Source organism: Podarcis cretensis, assembly GCF_951804945.1.
Source record: "Podarcis cretensis genome assembly, chromosome: 1".
NCBI lineage: Eukaryota > Metazoa > Chordata > Lepidosauria > Squamata > Lacertidae > Podarcis > Podarcis cretensis.
In genome coordinates this window covers 8746560-8763417 of record NC_137170.1, presented here as the reverse complement: position 1 = coordinate 8763417, position 16858 = coordinate 8746560, and the positions used below count along the sequence as shown (strand labels likewise).

Here is a 16858-nt window from a genome sequence, read left to right as displayed (position 1 = left end):
TCCTGGAGGTCCCGGGCCACAGGGAGGTTAGGCTGGCCTCAACCAGAGCCAGGGCTTTTTCGGCAGTGGCCCCGATCTCGTGGAACGCTCTGTCACAAGAGACAAGAGACTAGGGCCCTGCAGGACTTGACATCTTTCCACAGGGCCTGCAAGACAGAGCTGTTCTACCAGGCCTTTGGCTAAGGCACAGTCTGACCCCCTCCTTTGGTAATCCTCACAGAACTCTAGCCCAATGGTTGCCATTAATTTGATTTTGAATTGATTTTAGAATGAATTGATTTTAGAATGTATTTCAATTAATTGATTATGATTTTATGTAAACTGTTATTTTTTACTGTTGTTAGCCGTTCTGAGCCCGGCTTCGGCTGGCAAGGGCGGGATATAAATGAATTATTATTATTATTATTATTATTATTAATTATTCTACACCTTTAGGCCTCTTTAACAAGGCCTTTGACATCCAATGCACATTTAAAATGTGTTGGGGAGGGGGGGATTATTGATTTGCTTTTGTTTTGGTTTTTATTATGTATTTTGTGTTTTTATATTGTGATTTTACGTTGCAGCCACCCTGAGACCTGCAGGTTTGGGCGGTATGCAAATAAATAATGATAACTGTAACAATAATTTTCAATCCAAAACAAACACAGAAATGTGGAGAACTGAATTTACAACTGGAAAGATGAGAAACCAAGAGAGTGAAGATGGACAAATCCACTCCTCTCTACTCTGAATACCAGTTTCTGCAATTCCCAAGTGGGGAGGGTGCAGTTGTGCTTAGGGGCCCTGCTGGAGGGTTTGCTAAAGACGTGGGGCTGTGAGAACAAGTTGCTGGACTGATCCATCAGGTCTGCTCTTATGTTTACATCTATTAAAAGGTAAAGGTACCCCTGACCGTTAGGTCCAGTCGCGGACGATTCTGGGGGTGCGCCGCTCATTTCGCTCTATAGGCCAAGGGGTCCGGCGTTTTTCCAGACAGCTTCCTGGTCATGTGGCCAGCATGACTAAGCCGCTTCTGGTGAAACCAGAACAGCGCACGGAAACGCCGTTTACCTTCCTGCTGGAGCGATACCTATTTATCTACTTGCACTTCACGTGCTTTTGAACTGCTAGGTTGACAGGAGCTGGGACCGAACAACGGGAGCTCACCCTGTCGCGGGGATTTGAACCGCCGACCTTCTGATCAGCCAGCCCTAAGCTCTGTGGTTTAGACCACAGTGCCACCCACATCCCATTTCACATCTATTAGATATTATTTATTTTAATGAATTAACTCCCACAAAGTGTTAGCCAGCATTGTGTTTTTCAGGAGCATGTCCACTGTATTTCCCTGCTTCCATACCATCTTCCAGTCCTACATTTTGTCTCTGTACGCAAGTGCCGTTCTCTCTCTCTCAGACACACACACACACACACACACACACACACACAACAAGGCCAGTTTGGGATCCAGGTTTGCTTTCACTTCTGTGATAAGCCGTGGCATTGAAGAGTTATTTTTAGTCCCTGCAGAACTGATTAAGTCGCTGCTTGAAAGGCCCACCCCGTTCCCAGCTGAGCTTCTCCCGCTATCAAAAAAAGAAAGGTTGCCACATTTTCAGAAAGGCGGGAGGTGGAGGCAGCAATAACTCCCGGGCACAGACCGTAAATACAAGCTACTTCAAGGAGAACACCGTGTGTCATTTCAAAGGCAGCCTCTGATCTTGGAAGCCCACTGCATTTTTAAAAATAGCAATAAAAACTTGGGAGCATCGCTTGTAAAATAACTGAATAACTACACACCTGCAAGTGTTGGGTCTTGACCCAGCAAGGTGTTGTGCACATGTCAAGTTTCCTTTATCCCACCCTTCAAACACATGGTCGGACCAGTTCTGGGCTGCTGCATGCTTAGCTCAGCTACTTGGGGGACCCAGAAGATGACAAATTCTGAGAAGCTACAGGAACAGCAGTCTAGGAGAGCATACTCTGATCCGGAGCATGGAAACACATGGAAACACGGCCTCGGTCCAGTATACCTGAAGGAGCGTCTCCGCCCCCATCGTTCTGCCCAGACACTGAGGTCCAGCGCCGAGGGCCTTCTGGTGGTTCTCTCGCTGCGAGAAGCGAGGTTACAGGGAACCAGGGAGAGGGCCTTCTCGGTAGTGGCGCCCACCCTGTGGAACACCCTCCCACCAGATGTCAAAGAGAAAAATAACTAGCAGACTTTTAGAAGACATCTGAAGGCAGCCCTGTTTAGGGAAGCTTTTATTGTTTAATAGAAGAAGAAGAAGAAGAAGAAGAAGAAGAAGAAGAAGAAGAAGAAGAAGAAGAAGAAGAAGAGTTTAGATTTAATATCCCGCTTTATCACTACCCTAAGGAGTCTCAAAGCGGCTAACATTCTCCTTTCCCTTCCTCCCCCACAACAAACACTCTGTGAGGTGAGTGGGGCTGAGAGACTTCAGAGAAGTGTGACTGGCCCAAGGTCACCCAGCAGCTGCATGTGGAGGAGTGGGGAAGCGAACCCAGTTCCCCAGATTATGAGTCCACCGCGCTTAACCACTATACCACACTACACCACACACAAAATACAGACCATTGTATTTTAATATTTTGGTGGTAGCCGCCCAGAGTGGCTGGAGAAACCCAGCCAGATGGGCGGGGTATAAATAAAAAATTATTATTATTAAATTTATATACTGTCCTATATCCAATGATCCTAGGGCGGTGCACAACATTAAGAACATATCAGTACTCCGACGTTTTGGCTCCTGAACGCCAAAAACCCAAAAGAAAGTGTTCCAGTTTTCGAACGTTTATCGGAAGCCGAACGTCTGACACAGCTTCCACTTGAGTGCAGGAAGCTCCTGCAGCCAATCGGAAGCCATGCCTTAGTTTTCGAACATTTTGGAAGTCGAATGGACTTCTGGAACGGATTACGTTCGAGAACCAAGGTATGACTGTACAGAGCATAATAATAGACACGAGTCTGGGGGCCTTTGGATTTGGAGGAACCTTGAAACAAGATTTGAAATACTTTATGGATCCTAGTTTTAACTATGGAAATCTGGCTGACCTGTCGAGATGGAACAAAAGTGCTGCTGGGTCGGAGCTTCCCCGAGATCTGCTTTCTAGAATTAAAGAATATGAAGAAGATAGGCAGAAGGAATGTGGAGAAGAGTTAAGAGCCTCGGACATAAGATCTCCAGGTTGATGGACTATATGGAATTGACAGAAAGGACTGGCAGAGGCTGAGACCAGGAAGAGGAGACGGTGAAGAAGATTGGAAAATTTAAAGTCTATATAGGGAAATTTTGTAAAATTTAATGAGGGATAGAAAAATCTTGGAATGGAATTTTTTTTTTTTTTGGCCTTAGTGGAAATGTTTTAAGAGGTTAACTGTAAATAGGTATATTAGATTTAATGGGGAATAAGATTAAAAATATTTTAAGATAAAGGATTTGCTGAGATAACGTATAGAAGTGGAATACAAGGAGGGAGGTGAGAGGAGGTCAATGAAACAAGGGAATGAAAGATAGATTATGGTAAAGGTATGGTGTGTGTTTTTAAATTGTTTTTGTTTTGTTTTGTATAGTTTATGGTGTTTAGATGTTAAGGTTGTGTTTTGTATTGTCTATATTGTATTGTTTCTTTTGTTTCTTCTCTCTTTTTCTTTTTTTTCTGTAAGTTTTAAAAGTAATAAATATCATTTAATAATAATAATAATAATAATAATAATAATAATAGACAGAGTCAACCGGGGTAGTGAGCCAGTGTAGTGGTTAGTGTGTCGGACTGGGACCTGAGAGAAACCAGGGTTCAAATCCCCACTTGGCCATGAAATTTGCTAGATTACCTAGGTCCAGACACTACTTCTCAGCCTAACCCACCTCACAGGATGGTTGTGGGGATGAAATGAGGCGGAAGAGAGCCATGGATGCCACCTTGAGCTCCCTGGAGAAAGAGAAGCTCCAGTTTCATCTCCATCCTGCTGAGTTCGAGAAGGGCAACACTGAGGCTGAGAAAACAGACAACCAGCTCCCCTCCTCTGGACTGCTTCGAAGGAAGAAGGCAGACAGGAAGGTGCAGGGTGGGTGAGGGCAGACTTAAGCTTGGGTCCCCAACTACTGTTGGACTACAATTCCTATCATCCCTGACCACTGGTCCTGCTAGCTAGGGATGATGGGAGTTGGAGTCCAACAAACACCCGGAGACCCAAGTTCAAGAAACCCTGCCTTAATGGACTAGACACGATTGGGTCTCTCCTCTTTTTGCTAGGTTAACTCAGATTCCTCCCCAAGGCTGCCTGCAATCTAACAGGATATTTTAATACAGAATCATAGAATTGTGGGACGTGGGTGGCGCTGTGGGTTAAACCACAGAGCCTAGGACCTGCTGATCAGAAGGTCAGCAGTTTGAATCCCCGTGACAGGGTGAGCTCCCATTCCTCGGTCCCTGCTCCTGCCCACCTAGCAGTTCGAAAGCACGTCAAAGGGCAAGTAGATAAGTAGGTACCGCTCCGGCGGGAAGGCAGACGGCGTTTCCGTGCGCTGCTCTGGTTCGCCAGAAGCGGCTTAGTCATGCTGGCCACATGACCCGGAAGCTGTACGCCGGCTTCCTCAGCCAATAAAGCAAGATGAGCACCGCAACCCCAGAGTCGGCCATGACTGGGCCTAATGGTCAGGGGTCCCTTTACCTTTACCATAGAATTGTAGAGTTGGAAGGGACCCAAAGATTCATCTAGTGGACTCAGCAAACTTTTTCAGCAGGGGGCCAGTCCACTGCCCCTCAAACCTGGGCGGGGGGACTATATTTGGGGGGGGGGGGGATGAATGAATTCCCATGCCCCACAAATAACCCAGAGATGCATTTTAAATAAATGCACACATTCTACTCATGTAAAAACACGCTGATTCCCGGACCGTCCGCAGGATGGATTGAGAAGGCAATTGGGCCGCATCCGGCACCCGGGCCTTAGGTTGCCTACCTCTGATCTAGTCCAACCCGCTGTAATGCAGGAATCTCCGTCTGTAAGCTTTTAAGATTCCTCTTCAAATGCCATTTCTACAGCCCTTCAATTGGCCATGGGGGGCATCTATTCCTAGGGGGCAGGGATGGGGCATGTTGCCTTCTTGCTACCTGTATGCTTCCCATAAAAATCTGGCTAGCCCCTGCTAAAAAAAGAACAATGTGCAAAAGCAAGCCCTGGATCTGATCCAGGAGGACGTGGAATTTGAACATGGCAACAGAATATGCTCGATGTTCCCCACCTGTACCCAAACAACTTGGAAGCGGTCCTAGCTTAGCAGCGACCCAAGCTAGCGTTTCTTCAGGGAGCAAATGCTAGCTCTGCGGATTTGCAACAAGCTCTGTAATCAATAATAAACCACCCTGGATTTCTTGCAAAAGCCCCGTCTCCACCCCTGCCTAGAGCTATGCAGTCTCTCTTTACACAGATGGCAGAATTAGCAATCAAGCCACCAGCAAACAGAGAAAGAAAGTGGGGGAAGCTCTGCCTCCTGATCTCTGTTTAAAGCAAAGCTGGGGAAACAACCAGTTCAACGAGGCAAGCAGAGATCGCCCAAGATGCTGCAAAGGAATGCGTGGAAAAGGCGGTTTTGCTAAGATGTTGGCAACCCCAACTTTGGGGAAGACAGGCTTAAAGGACAGTGACTGGCTGGCAGCGTGCCCAGGCCTTTTGGCCATGCTGAAAGACTGTGGGCACAATCGTTCTATCACCGACATTGCCACCTATATACATGGCGTGTCAGATCAATATGAGAACAGGTCCCTGCCTGCAATGAGCTTGCAACTGGCCTATATTTCGACAGAGGGAGAAAGGGATGGTGCCGTTTAGACAGGGCGAAGTGGGGATTTGAACCCTGATCCCCCAGGTCCTACTCCAACACCAGCATGGTGTGGTGGTTAAGAGCGGTGGACTTATAATCTGGTGAACCGGGTTCGCTTCCCCGCTCCTCCACATGCAGCTGCTGGGTGACCTTGGGCTAGTCACACTTCTCTGAAGTCTCTCAGCCCCACTCACCTCACAGAGTGTTTGTTGTGGGGGAGGAAGGGAAAGGAGAATGTTAGCTGCTTTGAGACTCCTTCGGGTAGTGATAAAGCGGGATACAGTGGTGCCCCGCAAGACGAATGCCTCGCAAGATGGAAAACCCGCTAGACGAAAGGGTTTTCCATTTTGGAGGCGCTTCGCAAAAAGAATTTCCCTATGGGCTTGCTTCGCAAGATGAAAATGTCTTGCGAGTTCCTGTGGGTTTCCCCCCCTTTTCCTAAGCCGCTTATCAGCTGATCCGCTGATAAGCCACTTAACAGCTGATCGCTAAAAGCCGCTAAACCGCTAATAGCGCTAATCCGCTAAGCTGTCAATGGGCTTGCTTCGCAAGACGAAAAAACCGCTATACGAAGAGCCTCACGGAACGGATTAATTTCATCTTGCGAGGCACCACTGTATCAAATCCAAACTCTTCTTCTTCTTCCTCTTCTTACCCAGGGGTCGGCAACCTGTGGCCCATGGACCAGAAGTAGCCCGCAGGGGTTGTTTAAAAGGCGCACAAGCCGCCCCCAAACTGATGTGCCCACTTGGCGAGTCCCAGTGCACTGCGCTAAACCAGTGCAGCACGGAGTGGGGACTTGCCTCCGCAGCGCCAGGAATCGCATCTGCGCAGATGCAATCCAGCCCATGGAGCGATCTCCGTGGGAGTGAACTGGCCCAGGCGAGGTAAACCTTGGCCCAGGCGAGGTAAACCAGGCGAGGCTGACCTCTGTTCTAACCATTACACCATCATGGCTTCTTATAGTACTTCTGCTATGGGGCAGCACTATAAATTGAGTAGACAAATAAATATGGGGAAAGCACTTAGTGAAGGATCTGAAATATTCTCCCTGAAGCATGAATTTTATTCTGGATTGTTTTATGTGATGTAAATGAGTAGAGGGAGACCCATATACACCACCTTGAGGAGGAAAAGGTGGGATATAAATGCAATTAATAAAAATAAATTCCCATCATCCTCCCACCTTCAACTCCCATCCTGCTCTTTCTGTCCCCCTAATGCCAAAATAAGTCCATGGTGACAAATGAATGTGGTACATCTCAATGCAAATGTCACTCCCTGCAAAATCCTTCCAGTAAAAGATTTAAGGTCTATTGTTTGACCGCTGCAGAAACTTGGGACTTATTCCCTCATGCCATACGGCCTGCTCCTGAGATGTTGTTTCAAGCATGTCAGTTCCCGCTAACATCAACGTTGCCTCAGCCCCTTGGCCTGAACATGGACTGAGCGTCAATTCAGCTACATCAAAATTGGCAACACATCAGCCGAGTGAGAATATCTACTGTCCAGCCTGGAGCTGCATCAAGTAGCGCAATGGTCTCAACAGCCCAAGTTCAACTCCCTGCCTGTCTCTGAACTCAACAGGAGACTGGGCTAAGCCACCAATCCTGGACTCCGGTTCCCTACATAAAAAGGCAGGGAATCGTCGTCATGTCATTCACAGGGTTACTGGACTCAAAAGAGATAAGGATTATAAACGCATGTTGCTCACTTGAAGCTTCCGAGATAAGGATGCTATTGACTGTTGGCCAACATCTTGTGCAAATGACATAGGCACATGTCCATTTCACATGCAGGTATGCACATGCATACAAATCTTGTCGGCCATATATGTTGGAATCAGACGCCTGGGGAGGGAGGAGACTCCGCCACTCTTTCAAGCTGGCCATTGAGTCGGTCAGATTTTAAGGATCCTTCCCCAAATTTCTAGGCCTTGCAAGCTTTCCATGATCCTGAAAGAAGCGTTCTTCTGAAATGCACAGAGCTACAACACAAAGGTCCAGAAGTCAGCATCAGAGACTGCTCTCCTCTTTCCTTTGTCTGGACTTGGGCCCCATCTGTACTATGTATTTAAAGCAATATCATACCACTTTAGGCGGCCGTGGGTTTCCCCCAGAGAATCCTGAGAACTGCAGTTTGTTAAGGGAGCTGAGAGTTGTTAAGGAAACCCTTATTCCCCTCGCAGAACAGCAATGCCCAGAGTGCCCTATGGAAATTGTAGCTCTGCAAGGGGAGTATAGGGGTCTCCTAAGAACCCTGGGTGCTCACTGGAAGGACAGATCCTGAAGCTGAGGCTCCAATACTTTGGCCACCTCATGAGAAGAGAAGACACGACTAAACGACTAAAGCACAACAAGAACCCTGCCCCCCCCCTTAACAAACCACATCTCCCAGATTCGTTGAGGGAAGCTATGACTTACACAGAGTGTTCGTGCTATTAAAGTCAGTCTGTCTTGGCCAGCCTTGCCTACTGTCACTGGCAGACGACATCCAAGGCCCCAGGCAGAGGTTTCTTCCTCCTCTGCCTTCTACACTTGCTCTGCTGCTGAACTATGACCACACCTTAGGCTGAGCATAAAAAGAAGACTTTGCATTTGTATATATTTACACAGATCCTGCAGAGAAAATGGAATTACAGAACAAGTTTTAGTGCAGGGGTGAAATTCGGATAGAATGAAGAGCTCTGAAGCAAGATTCTTATTGTACATCGCTGCGGGCAATCCCAGAGGATGGTATGAAGGCAAATGAGGCCACCAGCACCTAAGCTAAGCAGAGGACCACATCTGGCCAGTGCCTGGGTGGGAGAGCACCCAAGAGCTACACATAACCAGTTTGAAATTAGCCAGGCGCCACGCGCATTTTGCACTTGGCTATCGGCCACTTGCGACCAAGTGAAGATTCCTGGGTGCCAGGATGGTGCCTGACATCTCCAACATCTGGGGATCATTGGGTCTGGACTGCTTTCTCACACTAATACCCCATCCTGTAGAATTCTATCAGTTATGTTTCATCTGCACCATCAGAATAAATTTCAGGAACAAAAATGCCTGTTTTTCTGTGCAGCCTGAGCAGGAACAGTGAACAATGTTCTAGTTAGTCGCTGTAGCTTGTCTTCACTTACTCCCACCCCACTGCCCTGCTCACAGTTGTGAAGAATATTCTTACATTATGAATGGTCCGTGTCAACATTAAGAAAAAGAGGTCGGAATAGGTCAATATATGTGTGGACTGTCCCTGGATCAAGTGACTTTTCTTCTTTAAGTTCTCAAATCTCTTAAACTAGCTCAAGGTAGCCATCTGAACTAGCCAGATGTTTAACTGAGAATCAATCACAGTCAGTCCATCATTTGAAAAAGACGACTTTGGAGCCGTCTTGCCCCAAAATGGCAACTAGACATTCTGCTTTGGCGACTGCAGCCTTGGTTTAAGGAGCCATTTGGCGCCTAGCTTATATACCTGAGTTTCTATCACTGCACAAAACACACTGCCCTGGCTTCCATGATGTGAAGCAAGGCGAGCTATTAACTCATGTAAGAAAACGTAACCAACGAAGCTATTTCACAACGCCCTCTCTGCAAGAGTTTCTTCCAACAGTCTCGGCCTCCCCCCAGGCTTTGCAAGGCTCCCCACATCGAAGAGCTTGTGCAAGAAGAACAAAGCTGAACCGTCTTTCTCCCCACTGTCTCTTGCAACAAGTGCCAGTGAGCAGCAACAGTGTCACCGTGGAGTGGAGTCAGCGAGGAGGAGGAGGAGAGGGAAACACCCCATGGGATTAAGAGTGTGCGATGCCTGCCTACGCATCTGCACAGAGACAGCTCTAGAAAATGAGTAGGTACTCAAGGCTGTTCCACAAACGTAACAGGGGAACCCACCCACACCCATTGCTAATAAAGCAGCTTTCCTTGTTCACAGCGTGTCGTACAACACACGCCCAAACCACCCATATTCACTGCTTTAATATAGGGGCAGAGCAAGGAGAGAGAGCAAAATGGGCTTCTCAGTTGCACTGTCGCCATGAAATAAAATAAAGCTATGAAACGGCTACAGGCAGACACTCATTTTTCTTTTGACCATAAAACGAAACACAGCCGTCACAAGACTCAAGACCGCAGACACTCATCTGAATTCTGTCTTTTGAGAGACTTTTCTGTGGGGGAGACCACACCCTCCCAGTTACCAGGCAAAGGGGTGGAGAAGACTCCAGATCTACTGGGGAGGGGGCCCTGTGCGTGAAAAATCGCAATGATTCCAACTGCAAGAGTAACCATAGCAACCAGATTTCCAATGCCCCCTCCCCTCTCTTTCTCTCTCTCCTGTTGCAGACACTTTCTCCTTCAAAAATCCTCAACTCGGATGAGGTTTTGTTACCGCTGGGGGGGGGGGGGACACAGCATGCAGTGCACATAGGAGAAAACGGAACTGAAATTCAACAGATACATCTATATGCACACAGGCAATTGCTGCCTCACCTAGTTGGCCACTGGTTTTCTGACGGCCTGCCGCCCAAGCAATTGTGCAACTGATTCATTTCCCCTGAATCTGGGGAGCGCAGAAATACCACCCAGATCCCTCAGTGGGTATGTTAAAGGTGCAGCTAGTTATAATAAGGCAAAGAGCGGGAGCAAGCCTCATCTCCCTAAATCCTTTGGGTGGCGGGGAGAGAGAAGGGAAGGAAGATAGAGAGACCAGGTGGCAGGAACAGCCAACAGCAGTTTCTGCATCTTCCACAGGGGGAGGGAAAAAAAAAACCTGATTAGCCCATCTTTTCCCCTGGAGAAAATAGGTTTAAATAGCTGATTATCTGGAACCCTGGCTGCTCTTTACCAAAACACAGGGATGGCACAGATCGAGACATGTCCTCCCCTGAAAATGTGAAGCAACAGTGCTTTTTAAAAGGAAGAGTGCATCTGTGCATGCGTAAACATGGAAGTCTCAATTTTTTTTTCCTGAATGGCATTCCAAACTCATATTTCTGAAAAGGCAGCGCTGGCTCCGCCTTGCAACTTTTGTCTCCTAGACATCCAATTCCTTCATCATTAAGGATTCCAATTCCTTAGACACCGGGTATCAGCATTTCAATATTAGCGTAGTCATTAATATTAGCTGGCAGGCTTCCCATGGGGGCATCCAGCTGGTCAATATGAGGGCAGGATGCTGGGTGAGATGGGCCTGATCCAGCGGTGGGGGGGGGTTGCTATTATGTTCTTAAAGGGACTGTAAGAAACATCAGAGGGGGGAGAGACCAGCTGTCCGCAACCAGGAGGCGTTCTTGCTTTTATTTTCTTTTTCTGTTTTTGCAACTCCTTCTGCAAGCGTGTAGCTCAACTCTTCAGGAAAGGTAATTGGGAAGGTGAGAAAACGGGAGAAAGGTGTTGTGATCCCGAGGTGGCAACACGCGTGCAGACACACGCTCCCATACTGCGGTATTGCTAAAACCAGTGGAGACATCCACGCCTCCTTTTCCCCTGGATGGAGAAAAGCCACCCCAAGAAATTCGCAGGAATCAAAACTCTCCTCCCCAACCCCCCCCCCCGCTCCAGGCACCTTTGAACCCGAGGGGTGGGGTAGGGGTGCGGTGAGAGCACATTTTAACACGCCCCTCCCAAAAAAGAGACAGAGAGTGAGAGAACTCGTGGAGGTGGTTTTCTACTCGACCTCTCCCTCTCTCCAACCGACACCCCACCCCACCCCGGCCGGTCCCATTGAAAAAGGAAAAGAAAGCCGCAGCCGAAAAGAAAGGGAGCAACGAAGCCTCTCTCCACCCGCCCTCTCCGCATCTGCCCCTTTTGTTAGCCAAAAAAACCACACGCAGGCACAAAAACACGTACACACACACACAGGCTCGCTCCTCCCGGCGCAAACTGCAGAGGGAAAGCCGCACAAACCCAGGGCGCCCCCTTCCCGGCCGCCGCCCCCCAGCTGTTCCCAGAGATGCAGAGCCTCCAGCGCCCGGAGAGATTCCCCCCCCCCATCCCATGGAAAGGCTGGGAGTTTAAAGTTTGGCTGGTTTTGTTCCCAGCCCGTGCCGCCCCCTTGGCAGACTTGGGCGCTTCCCTTTCCCACCCCACCCGCCCCCTGTTCGCCCCAGCGGACACCGCATCCCCATGCCGCCGCCGCCGCCCAAAATAGTCCGTTTCCTTCGGGGTCCTTCTCCCCTGAGGAAAAGGGAGAAGGAAAGAGCTGCTCCGGAGCTCACCTTCCCCACCAGCGCTTCCCCCTCCCCGGAAGGTAGCGCCGCTTCCTCCGGCCCCGTGCGTAAAAACGCAGAGCCCGGCCCGGCTCTCCAAGCGAGCGGCGCGTCCGATGAATGGCGAGGGGCGCAGGAGAGGCTTACCTGGCGCTCGCTCCATCCCGGAGGAGGCGAAGCCCACTCCGGCTGCTTCTTCTCCTTCTGTCCCCGGCTGCTTACAAAAGGAGCCCGGGAATCGGGCTCGATCTCGCTTCCTCCTCCTCCTCCTCCTCCTCCTGCCGCCGCCACCAGCAGCAACGGCAGCAGCGCCTGCCTCCCCTCGCCTTACCAGCCCGCAGGTGACATCATCCCCTTTTGGCCCGATAGGATACAATGCGAGTCTCCGGCTGTGCGTAAAGGGAGGCTCGCGCGCTGCAAGCCGCTCCTACCAACCAACCCGCCCGCCCCCCGCGCGCTCCCGCCTGCCTGCCGCCCCGCGCGCAGCCGGGAGATGGAGTCCGAGGACGGGATTCTTGGGCACGCGCGGCGCTCCGGGAAGGACTACGTTTCCCAGGAAGCACGGCGCGGTCTCCCTCCCTCTCCGGCAAGCGCCAGCTGCTGCTGCCGTAGCTTGGCTGACTTTCCCCCAAAATCCAAGACGGGGAGTTTCGTTTCGGTCAGCAAAGGAGGCGATTTGACACCAAACTGGGAGGGGTAGTCAGTGTCACGGAAGACAGGATCGCGAACCCAGATGACCCCAACAGATTGGAGACCTGGGTCCAAGCTAACAAAATGAATTTCAGACCACAACTGGAATACTGTGTCCAACAGGGCTCCTTGTTTTCTAGAAAAAGAGGTGCCGGAACAGCTGCAATCGCCCTCCTGCCCGCCACCTCCACTGCACAGCCCCGAGCGCCCTGCTGCTCTAAGGGAACGGCACCGCAACACCCCCCCAGCCACGCTGGGTGGCTTCCAGCAAAATATAAAAAAGTAATAAAATGTCAGACATTAAAAACTTCCCTGAACAGGGCTGCCTTCATATGATTTCTAAGTGTTATGTGATTCTTTATATCCCTGACATTTGAAAGGAGGGCATTCCACAGGGCGGGTGTCACTACCGAGAAGGCCCTCTGCCTGGCTCCCTGTAACTTTACTTCTCGCAGTGCGGGAACCGCCAGAAGACCCTCGGAGCTGGACCACAGTGTCTGGGCTGAACGATGGGGGTGAAGACGCTCCTTCAGGTATACTGGGCCAAAGTCATTAAGGGCTTTAAAGGTCAGCACCAACACTGAACTATGCTTAGAAGCGTACTGGGAACAAGTAAAGGAAAAGGTAGGTGACATTATTAACATTCATAAATAGCTCAGTTGTTGCAACATGAGACTCTTAATCTCAGGGTTGTGGGTTCGAGACCCACGTTAGACAAAAGATTCTGAATCCTGCCGCAGGAGGTTGGACTAAATGACCCTTGGTGGTCCCTTCCGACTCTACAATTCCATGATTCTACAACTAAGGGTTGAACTGCCACTTTTTTATTTTGCAAAAATCCACAGAGTCCCTTTGCTGTAACTACACTACTCTCCATTTGCTTTCAGTGGATAGAGGGGGTGGATTTTACTATGCATCCACTCTAGTAGTAGGAATGGCTTGTAAAAGAAAAGCCCTTTCTCACTCCAGTTCTCCTAGTCTATTGCATAATTGGGTGGGGGTGGAGAATCGAGGACGACAACAACAACAATGTAAAACTTGGGGTTAGATCAAACTATGGTGCACAGTTCACTAGGCTAATTGGGCAAAATAACAGGGCCATTCACTAGAAATAACACTGTGAAACCCACAGCCTTTGCAGTTTCTCATGTCAGGGAGACAGGCCTGTCAGCTGTTGTAGTAATAACTGCATTCTAAATCACGCAAGCAGCGGGGTGTTCTCATTTTCCTCTTAATTGCGGAAAACTTCGCTCAAATTAGCATCTCTTTCTTGCTGTGGAAAATGAGTCTAAAGTGGGCGTCCACCTCCAAAAGCAACACCACTGCTCTCTGCTGCAAAGACATGCTAGAGTTTTTAAATCTGGGTCCTGCTGCAAGAGTCTTTGGCTATTAAAAGCACTTTTTAAAAAAGTGGAACAAAAATATGATGCATTTTCCCGTGTGCCTGGAGATGAGACAAATTACAGGAATCACGATGTGCCCTTTATCACAGAATCACAGAGTTGGAAGAGACCCTTATATATTGATATATCTCCCAGCTCTACCTCTGGGAGGAACACAGAGAGAATAAATGCCGTGATGCATCTGCAGCAGCCCAACAGGATGCCTTCATCTGCCCCAGCTGCCACAAAACATGTCTCTCCTGTATTGGTCTCTACGGCCACAGCAGGAGCTGTAACTCTCCAACAGCTTGACTTCGTCCCTGAAGGTGGACCCTTTCATCGTCTCCCAAGACAGATGGATGCCAACCAATGTAGTTACAAGCTGAGACCTTTCCTATAGCCCTGGCCTTGAGAGGAATAGTTGTCAGCTTGGTGATTTAAGTGTTCCTAGTCAGCTTCCTTAACCTGCAATGTTCTCCGTCTGTCGCTCTGCATTTTGAAAATTGCTCTTTCCCCCTGCGTTTCGCTTAAGTCAGCACCCTTTTCCCTCCTCCTTTCTTCTAACACCCCATCCCAAGCGACAGGAGTGCAACGTCTGCTGTAACAACCTATTTAGATAAGATAAGGCTGTGTGGACGGGCACTTCATCCATGCAGGGAAATTAATGACGTATCTTGAAAGCAAACCAAGCTCTGAAGATCAAAGCAACAGTCTGCAGCTTCAGTCTGTGCCAAGGCAAGGCTTTGGGATGACCCTAAAGCCCTTGCCAAGGGACGCGGGTGGCGCTGTGGGTAAAAGCCTCAGCGCCTAGGGCTTGCCGATCGAAAGGTCGGCAGTTCGAATCCCTGCGGCGGGGTGCGCTCCCGCTGCTCGGTCCCAGCGCCTGCCAACCTAGCAGTTCGAAAGCACCCCCGGGTGCAAGTAGATAAATAGGGACCGCTTACCAGCGGGAAGGTAAACGGCGTTTCCATGTGCGGCTCTGGCTCGCCAGAGCAGCGATGTCACGCTGGCCACGTGACCCGGAAGTGTCTCCGGACAGCGCTGGCCCCTGGCCTCTTAAGTGAGATGGGCGCACAACCCCAGAGTCTGTCAAGACTGGCCCGTACGGGCAGGGGTACCTTTACCTTTACCTTTAAAGCCCTTGCCAACAACTTATTCTATTATTGGGGCATCTGAAAGCTTCATTAATGTGTGACCCCGAAATTCTAGATCCCCCCCAAACTGATGCCAAAGTTTAGTACCCGTTTTGTGCCACAAAGCCCAAGTTTTGTGTCACTTTTGCCCAAACCGAGTAACTGACACAGCAAATCAGGGTCACAAGTTGGCACTAAACTTTGGCATCAGTTTGGGGGGCGATCTAGAATTTTGGGGTCACATTAATGAAGCTGCATCAGTAGAAGGAGGTGGAGATTGCTATGATGGAACTAAGCAGAGACACTCAGGTTGCTGGGGGAAGCCATGGAGGGAAACACTAAGGAAACTTTGACCAAGAAGTCTACAGAAGGAGCACCTCCCTTCCTGGAGTTTCATAAGAGAGCGGAATTACCAGTAACTGTTTTCCCCAATGAGCTTATTGTCTAAGTTGGCAGGGCAAGTCTGCACACGGCTACCCAAGGTGGACAGCTGTCAAGTTCCATGACTGCCCTCATTGTTCCTTCCTTGCACACTTTTGCCTCTGGATCAGCAATGGGACAGGCAGTGTCCTCCGAAAGGCTGGATTTGACCCTGGGGTGCCAGCTGTTGATCCACCACCACCACCTTCGTGACTGCGTACTAGATTTCCAACATCCTTGGCAAGAACTTCATTGGCCAGCCTTTCCAATGTGGATTCCAGTCTTTCTTCTTCTTCCCAGAACCCCTTGCTGGAAAGCTCCCTTTTCCTGTCCCCTCAAACACACAACCCGTCATCTTGCTAACATCTCACTCCTCAGGCTAAAGGATTCTTCTCCCCAGTGTCCCATCAACACCTTTTGTCATGTTAACATACCGTATTTTTTGCTCTATAAGACTCACTTTTTCCCTCCTAAAAAGTAAGAGGAAATGTGTGTGCGTCTTATGGAGCGAGTGCAGGCTGCGCAGCTATCCCAGAAGCCAGAACAGCAAGAGGGATCGCTGCTTTCACTGCGCAGCGATCCCTCTTGCTGTTCTGGCTTCTGAGATTCAGATTTATTTTTTCTTGTTTTCCTCCTCCAAAAACTAGGTGTGTCTTGTGGTCTGGTGCGTCTTATAGAGCGAAAAATACAGTATTTGCTCTTCACTAAGTCAGCCAGGCTGGTTTGCAGAAGCCAGCCCAGGAATTCCCTGTCTGGCACAGCTCTGCCAGTTCCTGCCAACCTATCAGTTCGAAAGCACACTAGTGCAAGTAGATAAATAGGTACCACTGCAACAGGAAGGTAAACGGCGTTTCCGTGCGCTCTGGCTTCCGTAATGGTGTTCCGTTGCGCCAGAAGCAGTTTAGCCATGCTGGCCACATGACCCGGAAAGCTTCCTCGACCTGAAAGAGAGATGAGCGTCGCAGTCCCATAGTCCCCTTTGACTGGACTTAACCATCCAGGGGTCATTTACCTTTACCTTTTACATCCATATCCCAATTAATTAAGAATATTACTTGCTCCAAAATGAAAAGAATAAGAAGTCCCAACAAAAGAAGAATGGATTCAAAAACTTTTAGACTATGCAGAAATGGTGAAACATACTGGAAAAATAAGAAATCAAGATGACAAACTTTTTATAAAAGAATGGAAATGGTTTATGGAATATTTACAAGCAAA

General features: G+C 49.0%; 1 protein-coding gene across 2 annotated transcripts in view; it reads right to left on the bottom strand.

Moving 5' to 3' along the window:
* Positions 1–12420, bottom strand: part of DAAM1 (dishevelled associated activator of morphogenesis 1) — a 182145-nt gene extending 169725 nt beyond the window's left edge. Inside the window, exon 1 of one of the 2 annotated variants that reach the window (XM_079986770.1) lies at positions 12163–12420. The gene's annotated coding sequence lies outside the window, so the exon portion shown is untranslated. The remainder of the gene's footprint in view (positions 1–12162) is intronic. The other variant, XM_079986771.1, reaches the window with a different exon arrangement.
* Between the last annotated feature and the right edge of the window lie 4438 nt (positions 12421–16858).